The sequence below is a fragment of the Convolutriloba macropyga genome, chromosome 9 (assembly GCF_964194025.1).
Source record: "Convolutriloba macropyga chromosome 9, txConMacr16.3, whole genome shotgun sequence".
Classification (NCBI taxonomy): Eukaryota; Metazoa; Xenacoelomorpha; order Acoela; family Convolutidae; genus Convolutriloba; species Convolutriloba macropyga.
In genome coordinates, this window is record NC_134476.1 from 50,067,341 (window position 1) to 50,087,540 (window position 20,200).

At 38.7% G+C, this 20,200-nt stretch overlaps 1 protein-coding gene across 1 annotated transcript in view; it reads left to right on the plus strand.

Moving 5' to 3' along the window:
- LOC142345824 (2-oxoglutarate and iron-dependent oxygenase domain-containing protein 2-like) overlaps positions 1 to 20,200 on the plus strand; it is a 421,406-nt gene that overhangs the window by 225,089 nt on the left and 176,117 nt on the right. The gene's annotated exons all lie outside the window — the stretch shown is intronic.

Here is a 20,200-nt window from a genome sequence, read left to right on the forward strand (position 1 = left end):
ACTGATTTAAAGCCTGGACATATTTGTTTAAATTTTCTGCATTTCAAGTAAAATACATCCTACGAATCCGAACATATCCTACTATCTATCCACCATCAGCTGACACCCCGTGTCCCTTGAAAAAACAGGTAATCAATTTAACCTTCGAAATACACTTCAAAGTTTCATAGATAACACAAATATCGTTTAATACAAGTAGATTATTAGAAATTAGTGGGTATTACAACAGCGTATTACAATTTGCAATTAATAACACAATAACAACAAAATAAAGAATGATGAAAGCTATTGAGCAAGTTTGCTTTACTTCTCAGCTCGCATATTGATGCGTTTCTCTTTAGTCGCTTGACGTTTTTTCCGAACAACCTCCTGAAGACTGGGAAACATCTTCAGTTGTATAGGGCCGCATATTCTTCTTTTTATTGTGGCCTTTTCCTTGTTTTCATTCCGTACAATTAGCCCATGTTGTGTTATCCTGTTGTGTCCCTGTCCTTGAATACTGTTCCCCACTTTTTGTAGACTTTATAGCTTTCTTTAAATAGTAGTTGTCTCTGGAAGCATAAAGGTTTTAGAGTACATCTCCATTTCTGGATTTTTTCGTTACTTGCTAGATTTTTTAAGCAATGCTCTGCCTCCGATGAGCGATTGAATTTCACAACAGCGACGAGCTTCAGATTTCTTTTTATTGATACTCGGAATGCAGAATAACGACCAGCTCCATATGTCGTCCCGGTTCAAGGTTTATGACTTCGGTCTTGGTTTCTTTTTTGTGCAGTCCTGTGTTCTTCGACAAAATATTTTTAACATGTAGTTGGGGCATCGTAGGTGGTTGCTGGTACCTCTTCTTTTTTCTAATGGGAGCTCTCAAGCTAATTTTGCAGTAATAGTGGTCTATAATAGGGTCCCACTGTAGAATCTGGTAAACTTTTTCGGCATCCTGGGATGGGTAGTGCGTGAATTTTTAAAAACTGGCTTTTAAATGCATGGAAATGTACTCAGATGACATTGTATCTCTATTATTTGATCATAGGAGCCCCCGGTGGAGGATGGGTAGTGCCAGAAATTTTAAAAATTGGCTTTTAATTGCATGGAAATGTACTCAGTTGACATCGTATCTCTATTGTTTGATCATAGGAGCACCAGGTGGAGGGTGGGTAGTGCAAGAATTTTTAAAAATTGGCTTTTAATTGCTTGGAAAATTAGACAGATGACATTGTATCTCTATTATTTGATAATGGGAGCCTACGTTGGAGGGTGGGTAGTGCCAGAAATTTAAAAAATTGGCTTTTAAATGCATGGAAATCTACTCAGATGACATTGTGTCTGTATTATTTTATCATAGGATTCCCCGGTGGAAGTTGGGTAGTGCCTGAATTTTCAAAAATTGGCTTTTAAAAGTTTGAAATTGTACTCATATGACATTGTATTTCTATTATTTGATTATAGGAGCCCCCGGTGGAGGATGGGTAGTGCCAGAAATTTTAAAAATTGGCTTTTAAATGCATGAACATGTGCTCAGATGACATTGTATCACTATTATTTGATCATAGTAGCCGCCGGTGGAGGGTGGGTAGTGTAAGAATTAAATGCATGAACACATACTCAGATGACATTGTATCACTATTATTTGATCATGGTAGCCCCCGGTGGAGGGTGGGTAGTGCAAGAATTTTTAAATTTTGGCTTTTAATTGCTTGGAAATGTATTCAGATGACATTGTACCTCTATTATTTGATCATAGGAGCCCCTGTTGTAGGGTGGGTAGTGCCAGAAATTTTAAAAATTGGCTTTTAAATGCATGGAAATGTACTCAGCTGACATTGTATCACTATTATTTGATCATAGGATTCCCCGGTGGAGGCTGGGTAGTGCCTGAATTTTCAAAAAATGGCTTTTAAAAGCTTGAAATTGTACTCAAATGACATTTTTTCTCTATTATTTGATCATAGGAGCCCCCGGCGGAGGGTGGGTAGTGCCAGAATTTTAAGAAATTGGCTTTTAAATGCATGGAAATGTACTCAGATGACATTATATCACTATTATTTGATCATAGGAGCACCCGGTGGAGGATGAGTGGTGCCTGAATTTTCAAAAATTGGCTTTTAAATGCATGGAATTGTACTCAGATGACATTGTATCTCTATTATTTGATCATAGGAGCCGCCGGTGGAGGTTGGGTAGTGCCAGAATTTTTAAAAATTGGCTTTTAAATGAATAGAAATGTACTCAGATGACATTGTATCGCTATTATTTGATCATAGGAGCCCCTGGTGGAGGATGGGTAGTGCCAGAAATTTTAAAAATTGGCTTTCAAATGCATGGAAATGTACTCAGATGACATTGTATCTCTATTATTTGATCATATGTGCCCCGGTGGAGGGTGGGTAATGCCAGAATTTTTAAAAATGGGCTTTCAATTGCTTGGAAATGTACTCAGATGATATTGTATCTCTTTTATTTGATCATAGGAGCCCCCGTTGGAGGGTGGGTAGTGCCAGAAATTTTAAAAATTGGCTTTTAAATGCGGGGAAATGTACTCAGATGACATTGTATCTCTATTATTTGATCATAGGATTCCCCGGTGGAGGTTGGGTAGTGCCTGAATTTTCAAAAATTGGATTTTAAAAGCTTGAAATTGTACTCAGATGGCATTTTTTCTCTATTATTTGATCATAGGAGCCCCCGGTGGAGAATGGGTAGTGCCAGAATTTTTAAAAATTTGCTTTTAAATGCTTGGAAATGTACTCAGATGACAACGTACCTCTATTATTTGATCATAGGAGCCCCCAGTGGATGATGGCTAGCGCCTGAACTTTTAAAATTTGGCTTTTAAATGAATGGAATTGTACTCAGTTGACATTGTATCTCTATTATTTGATCATAGGAGCCCCCGGTGGAGGATGGGTAGTGCCAGAAATTTTAAAAATTGGCTTTTAAATGCATGGAAATATACACAGATGACATTGTATCTCTATTACTTGATCATAGGAGCCCCCGGTGGAGGGCGTGTAGTGCCAGAGTTTTTAAAACTTGGCTTTTAAATGCTTGGAAATGTACTCAGATGACATTGTATCTCTATTACTTGATCATAGGAGCACCCTGTGGAGGATGGATAGTGCCTGATTTTTTAAAAATTGGCTTTTAAATTCTGGAAAATGTACTCAGATGACATTGTAACTCTATTGTTTGATCAAAGGAGCCCCCGGTGAAGGATAGGTAGTGCCAGAATTTTCAAAAATTGGCTTTTAAATGCATGCAAATATACTCAGATGACATTATATCTCTAGGATCTGATCATAGGAGCAATCGGTGGAGGGTGGGTAGTGCCAGAAATTTCAGGAAATTGGCTTTTAAATGCATGGAAATGTACTCGGATGACATTTTATCTCTATTATTTGATCATAGGAGCCCCCGGTGGAGGTTGGGTAGTGCCTGAATTTTTAAAAATTGGCTTTTAAATGCTTGGAAATGTACTCAGATGACATCGTACCTCTATTATTTGATCATAGGAGCCCCCGGTGGAGGATGGCTAGCGCATGAATTTTTAAAATTTGGCTTTTAAATGAATGGAAATGTACTCAGAAGACATTTTATCTCTATTATTTGATCATAGGAGCCCCCGGTTGAGGATGGGTAGTGCCAGAAATTTTAAAAATTGGCTTTTAAATGCATGGAAATGTACACAGATGACATCGTATCTCTATTACTTGATCATAGGAGCCCCCGGTGGAGGGCGTGTAGTGCCAGAGTTTTTAAAAATTGGCATTTAATTGCTTGGAAATGTACTCAGATGACATTTTATCTCTATTATTTGATCATAAGAGCCCCCGGTGGAGGGTGGTTAGTGCTAGAAATTTTAAAAACTGGCTTTTAAATGCATGGATATGTACTCAGATGACATTGTATCTCTATTATTTGGTCATAGGAGCACCCGATGGAGGATGGGTAGTGCCTGATTTTTTAAAAATTGGCTTTTAAATGCATGGAAATGTACACGGATGACACTGTATCTCTATTACTTGATCATAGGAGCCCCCGGTGGAGGGTGGGTATTGCCAAAAATTTTATAAAAAATGGCTTTTAAATGCTTGGAAATGTACTCAGATGACACTGTATCTCTATGATTTGATCATAGGAGCCCCCGGCAGAGGGTGGGTAGTGCAAGACTTTTAAGAAAGTCACTTTTTAATGCATGGAAATATACTCAGATGACATTGTATCTCTATTATTTGATCATAGGAGCCCCCGGTGGAGGTTGGTTAGTGCCTGAATTGTTAAAAATTGGCTTTTAAATGCTTGAAAATGTACTCAGATGACATTGTAACTCTATTATTTGATCAAAGGAGCCCCCGGTGAAGGATGGGTAGTGCCAGAATTTTCAAAAGTTGGCTATTAAATGCATGCAAATATACTCAGATGACATTGCATCTCTTTTATTTGATCATAGGAGCCCTCGGTGGAGGGTGGTTAGTGCCAGAAATTTTAGGAAATTGGCTTTTAAATGCATGGAAATGTACTCAGATGACATTATATCTCTAGGATCTGATCATAGGAGCAATCAGTGGAGGGTGGGTAGTGCCAGAAATTTTAGGAAATTGGCTTTTAAATGCATGGAAATGTACTCGGATGACATTTTATCTCTATTATTTGATCATAGGAGCCCCCGGTGGAGGTTGGGTAGTGCCTGAATTTTTAAAAATTGGCTTTTAAATGCTTGAAAATGTACTCAGATGACATTGTAACTCTATTATTTGATCAAAGGCGCCCCCGGTGAAGGATGGGTAGTGCAAGAATTTTCAAAAATTGGCTTTTAAATGCTTGGAAATGTACTCAGATGACATTCTATCTCTACTATTTGATCAAAGGAGCCCCCGGTGGAGGTTGGTTAGTGCCTGAATTTTTAAAAATTGGCTTTTAAATGCTTGAAAATGTACTCAGATGACATTGTAACTCTATTATTTGATCAAAAGAGCCCCCGGTGAAGGATGGATAGTGCCAGAATTTTCAAAAATTGGCTTTAAATGCATGGAAATTTACTCCATTGACATTGTATCTCTTTTATTTGATCATAGGAGCCCCCGGTGGAGGGTGGGTAGTGCCAGAATTTTTAAAAATTGGCTTTTAAATGCTTGGAAATGTACTCAGATGACAACGTACCTCTATTATTTGATCATAAGAGCCCCCGGTGGAGGATGGCTAGCGCATGAATTTTTAAAATTTGGCTTTTAAATGAATGGAAATGTACTCAGAAGACATTTTATCTCTATTATTTGATCATAGGAGCCCCCGGTTGAGGATGGGTAGTGCCAGAAATTTTAAAAATTGGCTTTTAAATGCATGGAAATGTACACAGATGACATCGTATCTCTATTACTTGATCATAGGAGCCCCCGGTGGAGGGCGTGTAGTGCCAGAGTTTTTAAAAATTGGCTTTTAAATGCTTGGAAATGTACTCAGATGACATTTTACCTCTATTATTTGATCATAAGAGCCCCCGGTGGAGGGTGGTTAGTGCTAGAAATTTTAAAAACTGGCTTTTAAATGCATGGATATGTACTCAGATGACATTGTATCTCTATTATTTGGTCATAGGAGCACCCGGTGGAGGATGGGTAGTGCCTGATTTTTTAAAAATTGGCTTTTAAATGCATGGAAATGTACACGCATGACACTGTATCTCTATTACTTGATCATAGGAGCCCCCGGTGGAGGGTGGGTAGTGCAAGACTTTTAAGAAAGTCACTTTTTAATGCATGGAAATATACTCAGATGACATTGTATCTCTATTATTTGATCATAGGAGCCCCCGGTGGAGGTTGGTTAGTGCCTGAATTGTTAAAAATTGGCCTTTAAATGCTTGAAAATGTACTCAGATGACATTGTAACTCTATTATTTGATCAAAGGAGCCCCCGGTGAAGGATGGGTAGTGCCAGAATTTTCAAAAGTTGGCTATTAAATGCATGCAAATATACTCAGATGACATTGCATCTCTTTTATTTGATCATAGGAGCCCTCGGTGGAGGGTGGGTAGTGCCAGAAATTTTAGGAAATTGGCTTTTAAATGCATGGAAATGTACTCAGATGACATTTTATCTCTATTATTTGATCATAGGAGCCCCCGGTGGAGGTTGGGTAGTGCCTGAATTTTTAAAAATTAGCTTTTAAATGCTTGAAAATGTACTCAGATGACATTGTAACTCTATTATTTGATCAAAGGCGCCCCCGGTGAAGGATGGGTAGTGCCATAATTTTCAAAAATTGGCTTTTAAATGCTTGGAAATGTACTCAGATGACATTGTATCTCTATTATTTGATCATAGGAGCCCCCGGTGGAGGTTGGTTAGTGCCTGAATTTTTAAAAATTGGCTTTTTAATGCTTGAAAATGTACTCAGATGACATTGTAACTCTATTATTTGATCAAAAGAGCCCCCGGTGAAGGATGGATAGTGCCAGAATTTTCAAAAATTGGCTTTAAATGCATGGAAATGTACTCAAATGACATTGTATCTCTACTATTTGATCATAGGAGCCCCCGGTGGAGGTTGGGTAGTGCCTGAATTTTTAAAAATTGGCTCTTAAAAGCTTGAAAATGTACTCAGATGACATTGTAACTCTATTATTTGATCAAAGGCGCCCCCGGTGAAGGACGGGTAGTGCCAGAATTTTCAAAAATTGGCTTTTAAATGCTTGAAAATGTCCTCAGATGACATTGTAACTCTTTTATTTGATCAAAAGAGCCCCCGGTGAAGGATGGATAGTGCCAGAATTTTCAAAAATTGGCTTTAAATGCATGGAAATGTACTCAAATGACATTGTATCTCTACTATGTGATCATAGTAGCCCCCGGTGGAGGTTGGGTAGTGCCTGAATTTTTAAAAATTGGCTCTTAAAAGCTTGAAAATGTACTCACATGACATTGTAACTCTATTATTTGATCAAAGGCGCCCCCGGTGAAGGACGGGTAGTGCCAGAATTTTCAAAAATTGGCTTTTAAATGCTTGAAAATGTCCTCAGATGACATTGTAACTCTATTATTTGATCAAAAGAGCCCCCGGTGAAGGATGGATAGTGCCAGAATTTTCAAAAATTGGCTTTAAATGCATGGAAATGTACTCAAATGACATTGTATCTCTATTATTTGATCATAGGAGCCCCCGGTAGAGGTTGGGTAGTGCCTGAATTTCTAAAAAAATTGGCTTTTAAATGCTTGAAAATGTACTCAGATGACATTGTAACTCTATTATTTGATCAAGGGAGCCCCCGGCGGAGGGTGGGTAGTGCCAAAATCTTAAAAAAATTGGCTTTTAAATGCATGGAAATATACTCAGTTGACATTGTATCTCTATTATTTGACCATAGGAGCCCCCGGTGGAGGTTGGGTAGTGCCTGAATTTTTGAAAATTGGCTTTTAAATGCTTGAAAATGTACTCAGATGACATTGTATCTCTTTTATGTGCTCATAGGAGCCCCCGGTGAAGGATGGGTAGTGCCAGAATTTTCAAAAATTGGCTTTAAGTTCATGGAAATATACTCAGATGACATTGTATCTCTGCTGTTTGATCATAGGAGCCCCCGGTGGAGGTTTGCTAGTGCCTGAATTTTCAAAAATTGGCTTCTAAATGCATGGAAATGTACTCAGATGACATTGTATCTTTATTAATTGATCATAGGAGCCCCCGGTGAAGGATGGGTAGTGCCAGAATTTTCAAAAATTGGCTTTTAAATGCTTGAAAATGTACTCAATTGACATTGTATCGCTATTATTTGATCATAGGAGCCCCCCGGTGGAGGTTGAGTATTGCCTGAATTTTCAAAAATTGGCTTTTAAATGCTTAAAAATGTATTCAGATGACATTGTAACTCTATTATTTGGTCATAGGAGCCCCCGGTGAGGGATAGCTAGTGCCAGACTTTTTAAAAATTGGCTTTTAAAGGCATGGAAATGTACTCAGATGACATTGCGTCCCTATTATTTGATCATGGGATTCCCCGATGGAGGATGGGTAGTGCCAGAATTTTCCAAAAATTGGTTTTTAGAAGCTTGAAAATGTACTCAGATGATATTGGATCTCTATTATTTGGTCATAGGAGCCCCCGGCGGAGGGTGGGTAGTGCCAAAATCTTTAAAAAATTGGCTTTAAGTGCATGGAAATGTACTCAGATGACATTGTATCTCTGTTATTTGATCATGGGAGCCCCCGGTGGAGGGTGGGTAGTGCCAGCATTTTTAAAAATTGGCCTTTAAACGCATAGAAATGTACTCAGATGACATTGTATCTCTATTATTTGATCATAGGAGCCCCAGGTGGAGGTTGAGTAGTGCCCGCATTTTCGACAATTGGCTTTTAAATGCTTGAAAACGAACTCAGATGACATTGTATCTCTATTATTTGATCATAGGAGCCCCCGGTAAGGAATGGGTAGCGCCAGAATTTTTTAAAAATGGCTTTTAAATGCATGGAAATATACTCAGATGACATTTTATCTCTATTATTTGATCATGGGATATCCTGGTGGAGGTTGGGTAGTGCCTGAGTTTTCAAAAATTGGCTTTAAGTGCATGGAAATGTACTAAGATGGCATTGTATCTCTATTATTTGATCATAGGAGCCCCCGGTGTAGAGGGGGTAGTGCCAGAAATATTGAAAAAAAAATGGCTTTTAATTGCATGGAAATGTACTCAGATGACATTGTATTTCTATTATTTGTTCATAGGAGCCCCCGGTGAAGGATGGGTAGTGCCAGAATTTTCAAAAATTGGCTTTAAGTGCATGGAAATGTTCTCAGATGACATTGTATCTCTGTTATTTGATCATAGGAGCCCCTGGCGGAGGATGGGTAGTGCCAGAATTTTCAAAAATTGGCTTTAAGTGCATGGAAATGTTCTCAGATGACATTGTATCTCTGTTATTTGATCATAGGAGCCCCCGGCGGAGGGTGGGTAGTGCCAGCATTTTTAAAAATTGGCTTTTAAATGCATAGAAATGTACTCAGATGACATTGAATCTCTATTATTTGATCATAGGAGCCCCAGGTGGAGGTTGAGTAGTGCCTGCATCTTCGACAATTGCCTTTTAAATGCTATTATTGAAACGTCTATTTAAACGTCTATTATTGGATCATAGGAGCCCCCGGTAAGGAATGGGTAGTGCCAGAATTTTTTAAAAATGGCTTTTAAATGCATGGAAATATACTCAGATGACATTTTATCTCTATTATTTGATCATGGGATTCCCTGGTGTAGGTTGGGTAGTGCCTGAATTTTCAAAAATTGGTTTTTAAAAGCTTGAAAATGTACTCAGATGATATTGGATCTCTATTATTTGATCATAGGAGCCCCCGGCGGAGGGTGGGTAGTGCCAGAATTTTTAAAAATTGGCCTTTAAATGCATGGATATGTACTCAGATGACATTGTATCTCTATTATTTGATCATAGGAGCCCCCGGTGGAGGTTGGGTAGGGCCTGAATTTTTGAAAATTGGCTTTTAAACGCTTGAAAATGTACTCAGATGACATTGTGTCTATGTTGTTTGATCATAGGAGCTCCCGGTCGAGGGTGGGTGGTGCCAGCATTTTTGAAATTGGCTTTTAATTGCATGGAAATGTACTCAGATGACATTTTATCTTTATTATTTGATCATAGGAGCTTAGGTGGAGGTTGAGTAGTGCCTGCATTTTTGACAATTGGCTTTTAAATGCTTGAAAACGTACTCAGATGACATTGTATCTCTATTATTTGAACATAGCAGCCCCGGTAAAGAATGGGTAGAGCCAGGATTTTAAAAAATTGGCTTTTAAATGCGTGGAAATATACTCAGATGACATTATCCCTATTATGTGATCATGGGATTCCCCGGTGGAGGTTGGGTAGTGCCTGAATTTTCAAAAATTGGTTTTTAAAAGCTTGAAAATGTACTCAGATGATATTTGATCTCTATTATTTGATCATAGGAGGCCCCGGCGGAGGGTGGGTAGTGCCACAATTTTTAAAAATTGGCCTTTAAATGCATGGATATGTACTCAGATGATATTGGATCTCTATTATTTGATCATAGGAGCCCCCGGCGGAGGGTTGGTAGTGCCAGAATTTTAAGAAATTGGCTTTTAATTGCATGGAAATGTACTCAGATGACATTGTATCTCCATTATTCGATCATAGCAGCTTCGGTGGAGGGTGGGCAGTGCCAGAAATTTTAAAAATTGGCGTTTATATGCATGGAAATGTACTCAGATGATATTGGATCTCTCTTATTTGATCATAGGAGCCCCCGGCGGAGGGTGGGTAGTGCCAGAATTTTAAAAAAATTGGCTTTTAAATGCATAGAAATGTACTCAGATGACATTGTATCTCTATTATTTGATCATAGGAGCCCCCGGTGGAGGTTGGGTAGTGCCTGAATTTTTGAAAATTGGCTTTTGAATGCTTGAAAATGTACTCAGATGACATTGTATCTCTTTTATGTGATCATAGGAGCCCCCGGTGAAGGATGGGTAGTGCCAGAATTTTCAAAAATTGGCTTTAAGTTCATGGAAATATACTCTGATGACATTGTATCTCTGCTGTTTGATCATAGGAGCCCCCGGTGGAGGGTGGGTAGTGCCAGAATTTTTAAAAATTGGCTTTTAAAAGCATGGAAATGTACTCAGATGACATTGTATCTCTATTATTTGATCATAGGAGCCCCAGGTGGAGGTTGAGTAGTGCCTGAATTTTTGACAATTGGCTTTTAAATGCTTGGAAACGTACTCAGATGACATTGTATCTCTATCATTTGATCATAGGAGCCCCCGGTGAAGAATGGGTAGTGCCAGAATTTTCAAAAATTGGCTTTAAGTGCATGGAAATGTACTCAGATGACATTGTAACTCTATTATTTGATCATAGGAGCCCCCGGTGTAGAGTGGGTGGTGCCAGAATTTTTTTTAAAAAAATTGGCTTTTAATTGCATGGAAATGTACTCAGATGACATTGTATCTCTATTATTTGATCATAGGAGCCCCCGCTGGAGGGTTGGTAGTGCCAGAATTTTAAGAAATTGGCTTTTAATTGCATGGAAATGTACTCAGATGACAATGTGTCTCTATTATTTGATCATAGGAGCCCCAGGAGGAGGTTGAGTAGTGCCTGAATTTTTGACAATTGGCTTTTAAATGCTTGAAAACGTACTCAGATAACATTGTATCTCTATCATTTGATCATAGGAGCCCCCGCTGAAGAATGGGTAGTGCCAGAATTTTCAAAAATTGGCTTTAAGTGCATTGAAATGTACTCAAATGACATTGTTTCTCTGCTGTTTGCTCACAGGAGCCCCCGGGGGAGGGTGGGTAGTGCCAGAATTTTTAAAAATTGGCTTTTAAAAGCATGGAAATGTACTCAGATGACATTGTATCTCTATTATTTGATCATAGGAGCCCCAGGTGGAGGTTGAGTAGTGCCTGAATTTTTGACAATTGGCTTTTAAATGCTTGAAAACGTACTCAGATGACAGTGTATCTCTATCATTTGGTCATAGGAGCCCCCGGTGAGTAATGGGTAGTGCCAGAATTTTCAAAAATTGGCTTTAAGTGCATGGAAATGTACTCAGACGACATTGTATCTCTATTATTTGATCATAGGAGCCCCCGCTGGAGGGTTGGTAGTGCCAGAATTTTAAGAAATTGGCTTTTAATTGCATGGAAAAGTACTCAGATGACAATGTGTCTCCATTATTCGATCATAGCAGCACCTGGTGGAGGGTGGGTATTGCCAGAATTTTAAAAAATTGGCTTTTAGTTGCATGGAAATTTACTCAGATGACCTTGTATCTCTATTATTTGTCATAGGAGCCCCCGGTGAAGAATGGGTAGTGCCAGAATTTTCAAAAATTGGCTTTTAAATGCTTGAAAATGTACTAAGATGACTATCTATCTCTTTTTTCTATCATAGGAGCCCCCGGTGGAGGGTAGGTAGTGCCAGATATTTCAAAAATTGGCTTTTAAATGCATGGAAATGTACTCAGATGACATTGTATCTCATTTATTTGATCATAGGAGCCCCGGTGTAGAGTGGGTAGTGCCAGAAATTAAACAAAAAATTGGCTTTTAATGGCATGGAAATGTACTCAGATGACATTGTCTCTCTATTATTTGATCATAGGAGCCCCCGCTAGAGGGTTGGTAGTGCCAGAATTTTAAGAAATTGACTTTTAATTGCATGGAAATGTTCTCAGATGACATTGTGTCTCCATAATTCGATCATAGCAGCCCCTGGTGGAGGGTGGGTAGTGCCAGAGTTTTAAAAATTGGCTTTTAGATGCATGGAAATTTACTCAGATGACATTGTATCTCTTGTATTTGATCATAGGAGCCCCCGGTGGAGGGTGGGTAGTGCCTGAATTTTCAAAAATTGGCTTTTAAATGCTTGCAAATGTACTAAGATGACTATCTATCTCTTTTTTCTATCATAGGAGCCCCCGGTGGAGGGTAGGTAGTGCCAGATATTTCAAAAACTGGCTTTTAAATGCATGGAAATGTACTCAGATGACATTGTATCTCTATTATTTGATCATTAGAGCCCCCGGTGGAAGGTGGGTAGTGCCAGCATTTTCAAAAATTGGCTTTTAAATGCATGGAAATGCACTCAGATGATATTGTGTCTCTATTATTTGATCATAGGAGCCCCCGATGGAGGTTTGGTAGTGCCAGAATTTTAAGAAATTGGCTTTTAATTGCATGGAAATGTACTCAGATGACATTGTTTCTCCATTATTCGATCATAGCAGCCCCTGGTGGAGGGTGGGTAGTGCCATAATTTTAAAAAATTGGGTTTTAGATGCATGGAAATTTACTCAGATGACATTGTATCTCTATTATTTGATCATAGGAGCCCCCGGTGGAGGGTGGGTAGTGCCTGAATTTTCAAAAATTGGCTTTTAAATGCTTGAAAATGTACTAAGATGACTATCTATCTCTTTTTTCTATCATAGGAGCCCCCGGTGGAGGGTAGGTAGTGCCAGATATTTCAAAAATTGGCTTTTAAATGCATGGAAATGTACTCAGATGACATTGTATCTCTATTATTTGATCATAAGAGCCCCCGGTGGAGGGTGGGTAGTGCCAGCATTTTCGAAAATTGGCTTTTAAATGCATGGAAATGCACTCAGATGATATTGCGTCTCTATTATTTGATCATAGGAGCCCCCGATGGAGGTTTGGTAGTGCCAGAATTTTAAGAAATTGGCTTTTAATTGCATGGAAATGTACTCAGATGACATTGTGTCTCCATTTTTCGATCATAGCAAAGCCCCTGGTTTGGGGTGGGTAGTGCCAGATTTTTAAAAAATTGGCTTTTAGATGCATGGAAATTTACTCAGATGACATTGTATCTCTATTATTTGATCATATGAGCCCCCGGTGGAGGGTGGGTAGTGCCTGAATTTTCAAAAATTGGCTTTTAAATGCTTGAAAATGTACTAAGATGACTATCTATCTCTTTTTTTATCATAGGAGCCCGCGGTGGAGGGTAGGTAGTTCCAGATTTTTTAAAAACTGGCTTTTAAATGCATGGAAATGTACTCAGATGACATTGTATCTCTATTATTTGATCATAAGAGCCCCCGGTGGAGGGTGGGTAGTGCCTGAATTTTCAAAAATTGGCTTTTAAATGCTTGAAAATGTACTAAGATGACTATCTATCTCTTTTTTTTACCATAGGAGCTCCCGGTGGAGGGTAGGTAGTGCCAGATTTTTTAAAAATTGGCTTTTAAATGCATGGAAATGCACTCAGATGACATTGTGTCTCTATTATTTGGTCATAGGAGCCCCCGATGGAGGTTTGGTAGTGCCTGAATTTTCAAAAATTGGCTATAAGTGCATGAAAATGTACTCAGATGACATTGTATCTCTATTATTTGATCATAGGTGCCCCCGGAGGAGGTTGGGTAGTGCCAGCATTTTCGAAAATTGGCTTTTAAATTGATGGAAATGCACTCAGATGACATTGTCTCTATTATTTGATCATAGGAGCCCCCGATGGAGGTTTGGTAGTGCCTGAATTTTCAAAAATTGGCTATAAGTGCATGGATATGCACTCAGATGACATTGTATCTCTATTATTTGATCATAGGAGCCCACGGTGAAGGATGGGTGGTGCCAGAATTTTCAAAAATTGGCTATAAGTGCATGGAAATGTACTCAGATGACATTGTATGTCTATTATTTGATCATAGCACCCCCCGGAGGAGGTTGATTAGCGCCTGAATTTTTGACAATTGGCTTTTAAATGCTTGAAAACGTACTCAGATGACATTGTATCTCTATCATTTGATCATAGGAGCCCCCGGTGAAGAATGGGTAGTGCCAGAATTTTCAAAAATTGGCTTTAAGTGCATTGAAATGTACTCAAATGACATTGTTTCTCTGCTGTTTGCTCATAGGAGCCCCCGGGGGAGGGTGGGTAGTGCCAGAATTTTTAAAAATTGGCTTTTAAAAGCATGGAAATGTACTCAGATGACATTGTATCTCTATTATTTGATCAAAGGAGCCCCCGATGGAGGTTTGGTAGTGCCTGAATTTTCAAAAATTGGCTATAAGTGCATGGAAATGTACTCAGATGACAGTGTATCTCTATTATTTGATCCTAGGAGCCCCCGGTGGAGGGTGGGTAGTGCCTGAATTTTTAAAAATTGGCTTTAATATACTTGAAAATGTACTCAGATGACATTGTATCTCTGTTATTTGATCATATGAGCCCCCGGTGGAGGATGGGCAGTGCCAGAATTTTTAAAAATTGGCTTTTAGATGCATGGAAATGTACTCAGATGACATTGTTTGTCTATTTTTTGATCATAGCAGCCCCAGGTGGAGGTTGAGTAGTGCCTGAATTTTCGACAATTGGCTTTAAAATGCTTGAAAATGTACTCAGATGACATTGTATCTCTATTATTTGATCATAGGAGACCCGGTAAAGAATGGGTAGTCACAGAATTTTCAAAAATTGGCTTTGAGTGCATGGAAATGTACTCAGATGAAATTGTATCTCTATTATTTGATCACAGCAGCCCCCGGTGGAGGGTGGGTAGTGCCAGCATTTTTGAAAATTGGCTTTTAAATGCATAGAAATGTACTCAGATGACATTGTATCTCTATTATTTGATCATAGGAGCCTCAGGTGGAGGTTGAGTAGTGCCTGAAGTTTTGACAATTGGCTTTAAAATCCTTGAAAATGTACTCAGATGACATTGTATCTCTGTTATTTGATCATAGGAGCCCCCGGTCAATAATGGGTAGTGCCAGAATTTTCAAAAATTGGCTATAAGTGCATGGAAATGTACTCAGATGACAGTGTATGTCTATTATTTGATCACAGGAGCCCCCGGTGGAGGGTGGGTAGTGCCAGAGTTTTTAAAAATTGGCTTTTATATGCATGGAAATGTACTCAGATGACATTGTATGTCTATTATTTGATCATAGCAGCCCCCAGTGGAGGATGGGCAGTGCCAGAATTTTTAAAAATTGGCTTTTAGATGCATGGAAATGTACTCAGATGACATTGTTTGTCTATTTTGTGATCATAGCAGACCCAGGTGGAGGTTTAGTAGTGCCTGAATTTTCGACAATTGGCTTTTAAATGCTTGAAAATGTACTCAGATGACATTGTATCTCTATTATTTGATCATAGGAGACCCGGTGAAGAATGGGTAGTGCCAGAATTTTCAAAAATTGGCTTTGAGAGCATGGAAGTGTACTCAGATGAAATTGTATCTCTATTATTTGATCATAGGAGCCCCCGGTGAAGAATGGGTAGTGTCAGAATTTTCAAAAATTGGCTTTAAGTGCATTGAAATGTACTCAAATGACATTGTTTTTATGCTGTTTGCTCATAGGAGCCCCCGGGGGAGGGTGGGTAGTGCCAGAATTTTTACAAATTGGCTTTTAAAAGCATGGAAATGTACTCAGATGACATTGTATCTCTATTATTTGATCATAGGAGCCCCGATGGAGTTTTGGTAGTGTCTGAATTTTCAAAAATTGGCTATAAGTGCATGGAAATGTACTCAGATGACATTTTATCTCTATTATTTGATCATAGGAGCCCGCGGTGAAGGATGGGTAGTGCCAGAATTTTCAGAAAATGGCTATAAGTGCATGGAAATGTACTCAGATGACAGTGTATCTCTATTATTTGATCATAGGAGCCCCCGGTGGAGGATGGGCAGTGCCAGAATTTTTAAAAATTGGCTTTTAGATGCATGGAAATGTATTCAGATGACATTGTTTGTCTAATTTTTGATCATAGCAGCCCCAGGTGGAGGTTGAGTAGTGCCTGAATTTTCGACAATTGGCTTTTAAATGCTTGAAAATGTACTCAGATGACATTGTATCTCTATTATTTGATCATAGGAGACCCGGTGAAGAATGGGTAGTGCCAGAATTTTCAAAAATTGGCTTTGAGTGCATGGAAATGTACTCAGGTGACATTGCATCTCTATTATTTGATCACAGGAGCCCCCGGTGGAGGGTGGGTAGTGCCAGCACTTTTGAAAATTGGCTTTTAAATGCATAGAAATGTACTCAGATGACATTGTATCTCTATTATTTGATCATAGGAGCCTCAGGTGGAGGTTGAGTAGTGCCTGAATTTTCGACAATTGGCTTTTAAATGCTTGAAAATGTACTCAGATGACATTGCATCTCTATTATTTGATCATAGGAGACCCGGTGAAGAATGGGTAGTGCCAGAATTTTCAAAAATTGGCTTTGAGTGCTTGGAAATGTACTCAGGTGACATTGCATCTCTATTATTTGATCACAGGAGCCCCAGGTGGAGGGTGGGTAGTGCCAGAAATTTTAAAAAATTGGCTTTTAATTGCGTGGAAATGTACTCAGACGACATTGTATCTCTATTATTTGATCATAGGAGCCCCCGGTGGAGGGTGGGTAGTGCCAGAATTTTCAAAAATTGGCTTTTAAATGCTTGAAAATGTACTCAGATGACATTGTATCTCTTTTTTTTATCATAGGAGCCCCCGGTGGTGGGTAGGTAGTGCCAGGTTTTTTAAAAATTGGCTTTTAAATGCATGGAAATGTACTCAGACGACATTGTATCTCTACTATTTGATCACAGGAGCCCACGGTGGAGGGTGGGTAGTGCCAGAAATTTTAAAAATGGGCTTCTAAATGCATGAAAATGTACTTAGATGACATTGTATCTCTATTATTTGATCTTAGGAGCCCCCGGTGGAGGATGGGTAGTGCCGGCATTTTCAAAAATTGGCTTTTAAATGCATGGAAATGTACTCAGATGACATTGTATCTCTATTATTTGATAATAGGATTCCCTGGTGGAGAGTGGTTAGTTTTTTTAAAATTGGCTTTTAAATGCATGGAATTGTACTCAAATGACATTGTATCTCTATTATTTGATCATAGGAGCTTCCGGTAGAGGATGGGTAGTGCCAAAAATTTTAAAAATTGGCTTTTAAATGCATGGAAATGTACTCAGATGACATTGTATCTCTATTATTTGATCATAGGAGCCCCCGGTGGAGGATGGGTAGTGCCAGTATTTTTTAAATAGGCTTTTAAATGCATGGAAATGTACTCAGATGACATTGTATCTCTATTATTTGATCAAAGGAGCCCACGGTGGAGGTTGGGTAGTGCCTGAATTTTCAAAAATTGGCATTTAAATGCTTGAAAATGTACTCAGATGACATTGTATCTCTTTTATTTGATCTTAGGAGCCCCGGTGAAAAATGGGTAGTGCCAGAGTTTTCAAAAATGGGCTTTAAGTGCATGGAAATGTACTCAGATGACATTTTATCTCTATTATTTGATCATAGGAGCCCCCGGTCGAGGGTAGGTAGTGCCAGAATTTTTAAAAATTAACTTTTAAATGCATGGAAATGTACACAGATGACATTGTATCTCTATTGTTTGATCATAGGAGCCCCCGGTTGAGGGTGGGTAGTGCAATTGTTTTCAAAAATTGGCTTTTAAATGCATGGAAATGTACTCAGATGACATTGTATCTATATTATTTGATCATAGGAGCCCCCGGTGGAGGGTGGGTAGTGCCAGCATTTTCAAAACTTGGCTTTTAAATGCATGGAAATGTACTCAGATGACATTGTATCTCTTTTATTTGATCATGGGAGCCACCGGTGGGGGGTGGGTAGTGCCAGAAATTTTTAAAAATTGGCTTTTCAATGCTTGAAAACATACTCTATTGACATTGTATCTCTATTATTTGATCATAGGAGCCCCCGTGGAGGATGGGTGATGCCAGAAATTTTAAAAACTGGCTTTTAAAAACATGCAATTGTACTCAGCTGACATTGCATCTCTATTATTTGATCATAGGAGCCCCCGGTGGAGGGTGGATAAGGCCAGCATGTTTAAAAATTGGCTATTAAATGCATGGAAATGTACGCAGATCATATTGTATCTCTCTTATTTGATCATATGAGCCCCCGGTGGAGGTTGGGTAGTGCTTGAATTTTCAAAAATTGGCTTTTAATTGCTTGGAAATGTACTCAGATGACATTGTCTTTCTATTATTTGATCGTATGAGCCCCCGGTGAAGGATGGGCAGTGCCAGAATTTCCAAAAATTGGCTATAAGTGCAAGGGAATGTACTCAAATGACATTGTATTTCTATTATTTGATCATAGGAGCCCCCGGTGGAGGGTGGTTAGTGGCAGATTTTTTTAAAATTGGCTTTTAAATGCATAGAAATGTACTCAAATGATATTGTATCTCTATTATTTGATCAAAGGAGCCCCCGGTGGAGGGTGGTCAGTGCCAGAATTTTTAAAAATTGGCTTTTAAATGCATGGAAATGTACTCAGATGACATTGTATCTCTAGGCTTTTAAATGCATGGAAATGTACTCAGATGACATTGTATCTCTATTATTTAATCATAGGAGCCCCCGCTGGAGGAGGGGTAGTGCCAGCATTTTTAAAATTGGCTTTTAAAAGCATTGAAATTTACTCAGATGACATTGTATCTCTATTATTTAAACATAAGAGCCCCCGGTAGAGGATGGTTAGTGCCATAATTTTTAAAAAATGGCTTTTAAATGCTTGAAAATATACTCTAATGACATTGTATCTCTTTTATTTGATTATAGGAGCCCCCGTTGAAGAATGGGTAGTGCCAGAGTTTTAAAAAATTGGCTTTTAAATGCATGGAAATGTACTCAGATGAAATTTTATCTCTAGTGTTTAATCATAGGAGCCCCCGGTGGCGGAAGGGTAGTGTCAGCATTTTGAAAATTGGCTTTTAAATGCATTGAAATGTACTCAGTTCACATTGTAATTCTATTATTTAAACATAAGAGCCCCCGGTAGAGGATGGGTAGTGCTTGAATTTTCAAAAATTGGCTTTTAAATGCTAGAAAATATAGTCTAATGACATTGTATCCCTATTTTTTGATCATATGAGCCCCCGGTGGAGGATGGGTGATGCAAGAAATTTTAAAAATTGGCTTTTAAACGAATGGAAATGTACTCAGATGACATTGTATCTCTATTATTTGATCATAGGAGCCCCCGATGGAGGGTGGATAATGCCAGCATTTTTAATAATTGGCTTTTAGATGCAGGGAAATGTACTCAGATGACATTGTATCTCTATTATTTGATCATAGGAGCCCCCGGTGGAGGTTGGGTAGTGCTTGAATTTTCAAAAATTGGCTTTTAATTGCTTGAAAATGTACTCAGATGACATTGTATTTCTATTATTTGATCATAGGAGCCCCCGGTGAAGGATGGGCAGTGCCAGAATTTTCAAAAATTGGCTTTTAATGCACGGAAATGTACTCAAATGACATTTTATTTCTATTATTTGATCACAGGAGCCCCCGGTGGAGGGTGGTTATTGGCAGAATTTTTTAAAAATTGGCTTTCAAATGCATGGAAATGTACTCAAATGACAATGTATCTCTATTATTTGATCATAGGAGCCCCCGGTGGAGGATGGGTAGTGCCAGAAATTTAAAAAATTGGCTTTTAAATGCAAGGAAATATACTCAGATGACATTTTATCTCTATTATTTGATCATAGTAGCCCCCGTTGGAGGGTGGCTAGTGCCAGATTTTTAAAAATTGCTTTCAAATGCTTGGAAATGTACTCAGATGACATTGTATCTCATTTTTTTGATCAAAAGAGTCCCAAATGGAGGGTGGTTAGTGGCAGAATTTTTTAAAATTGG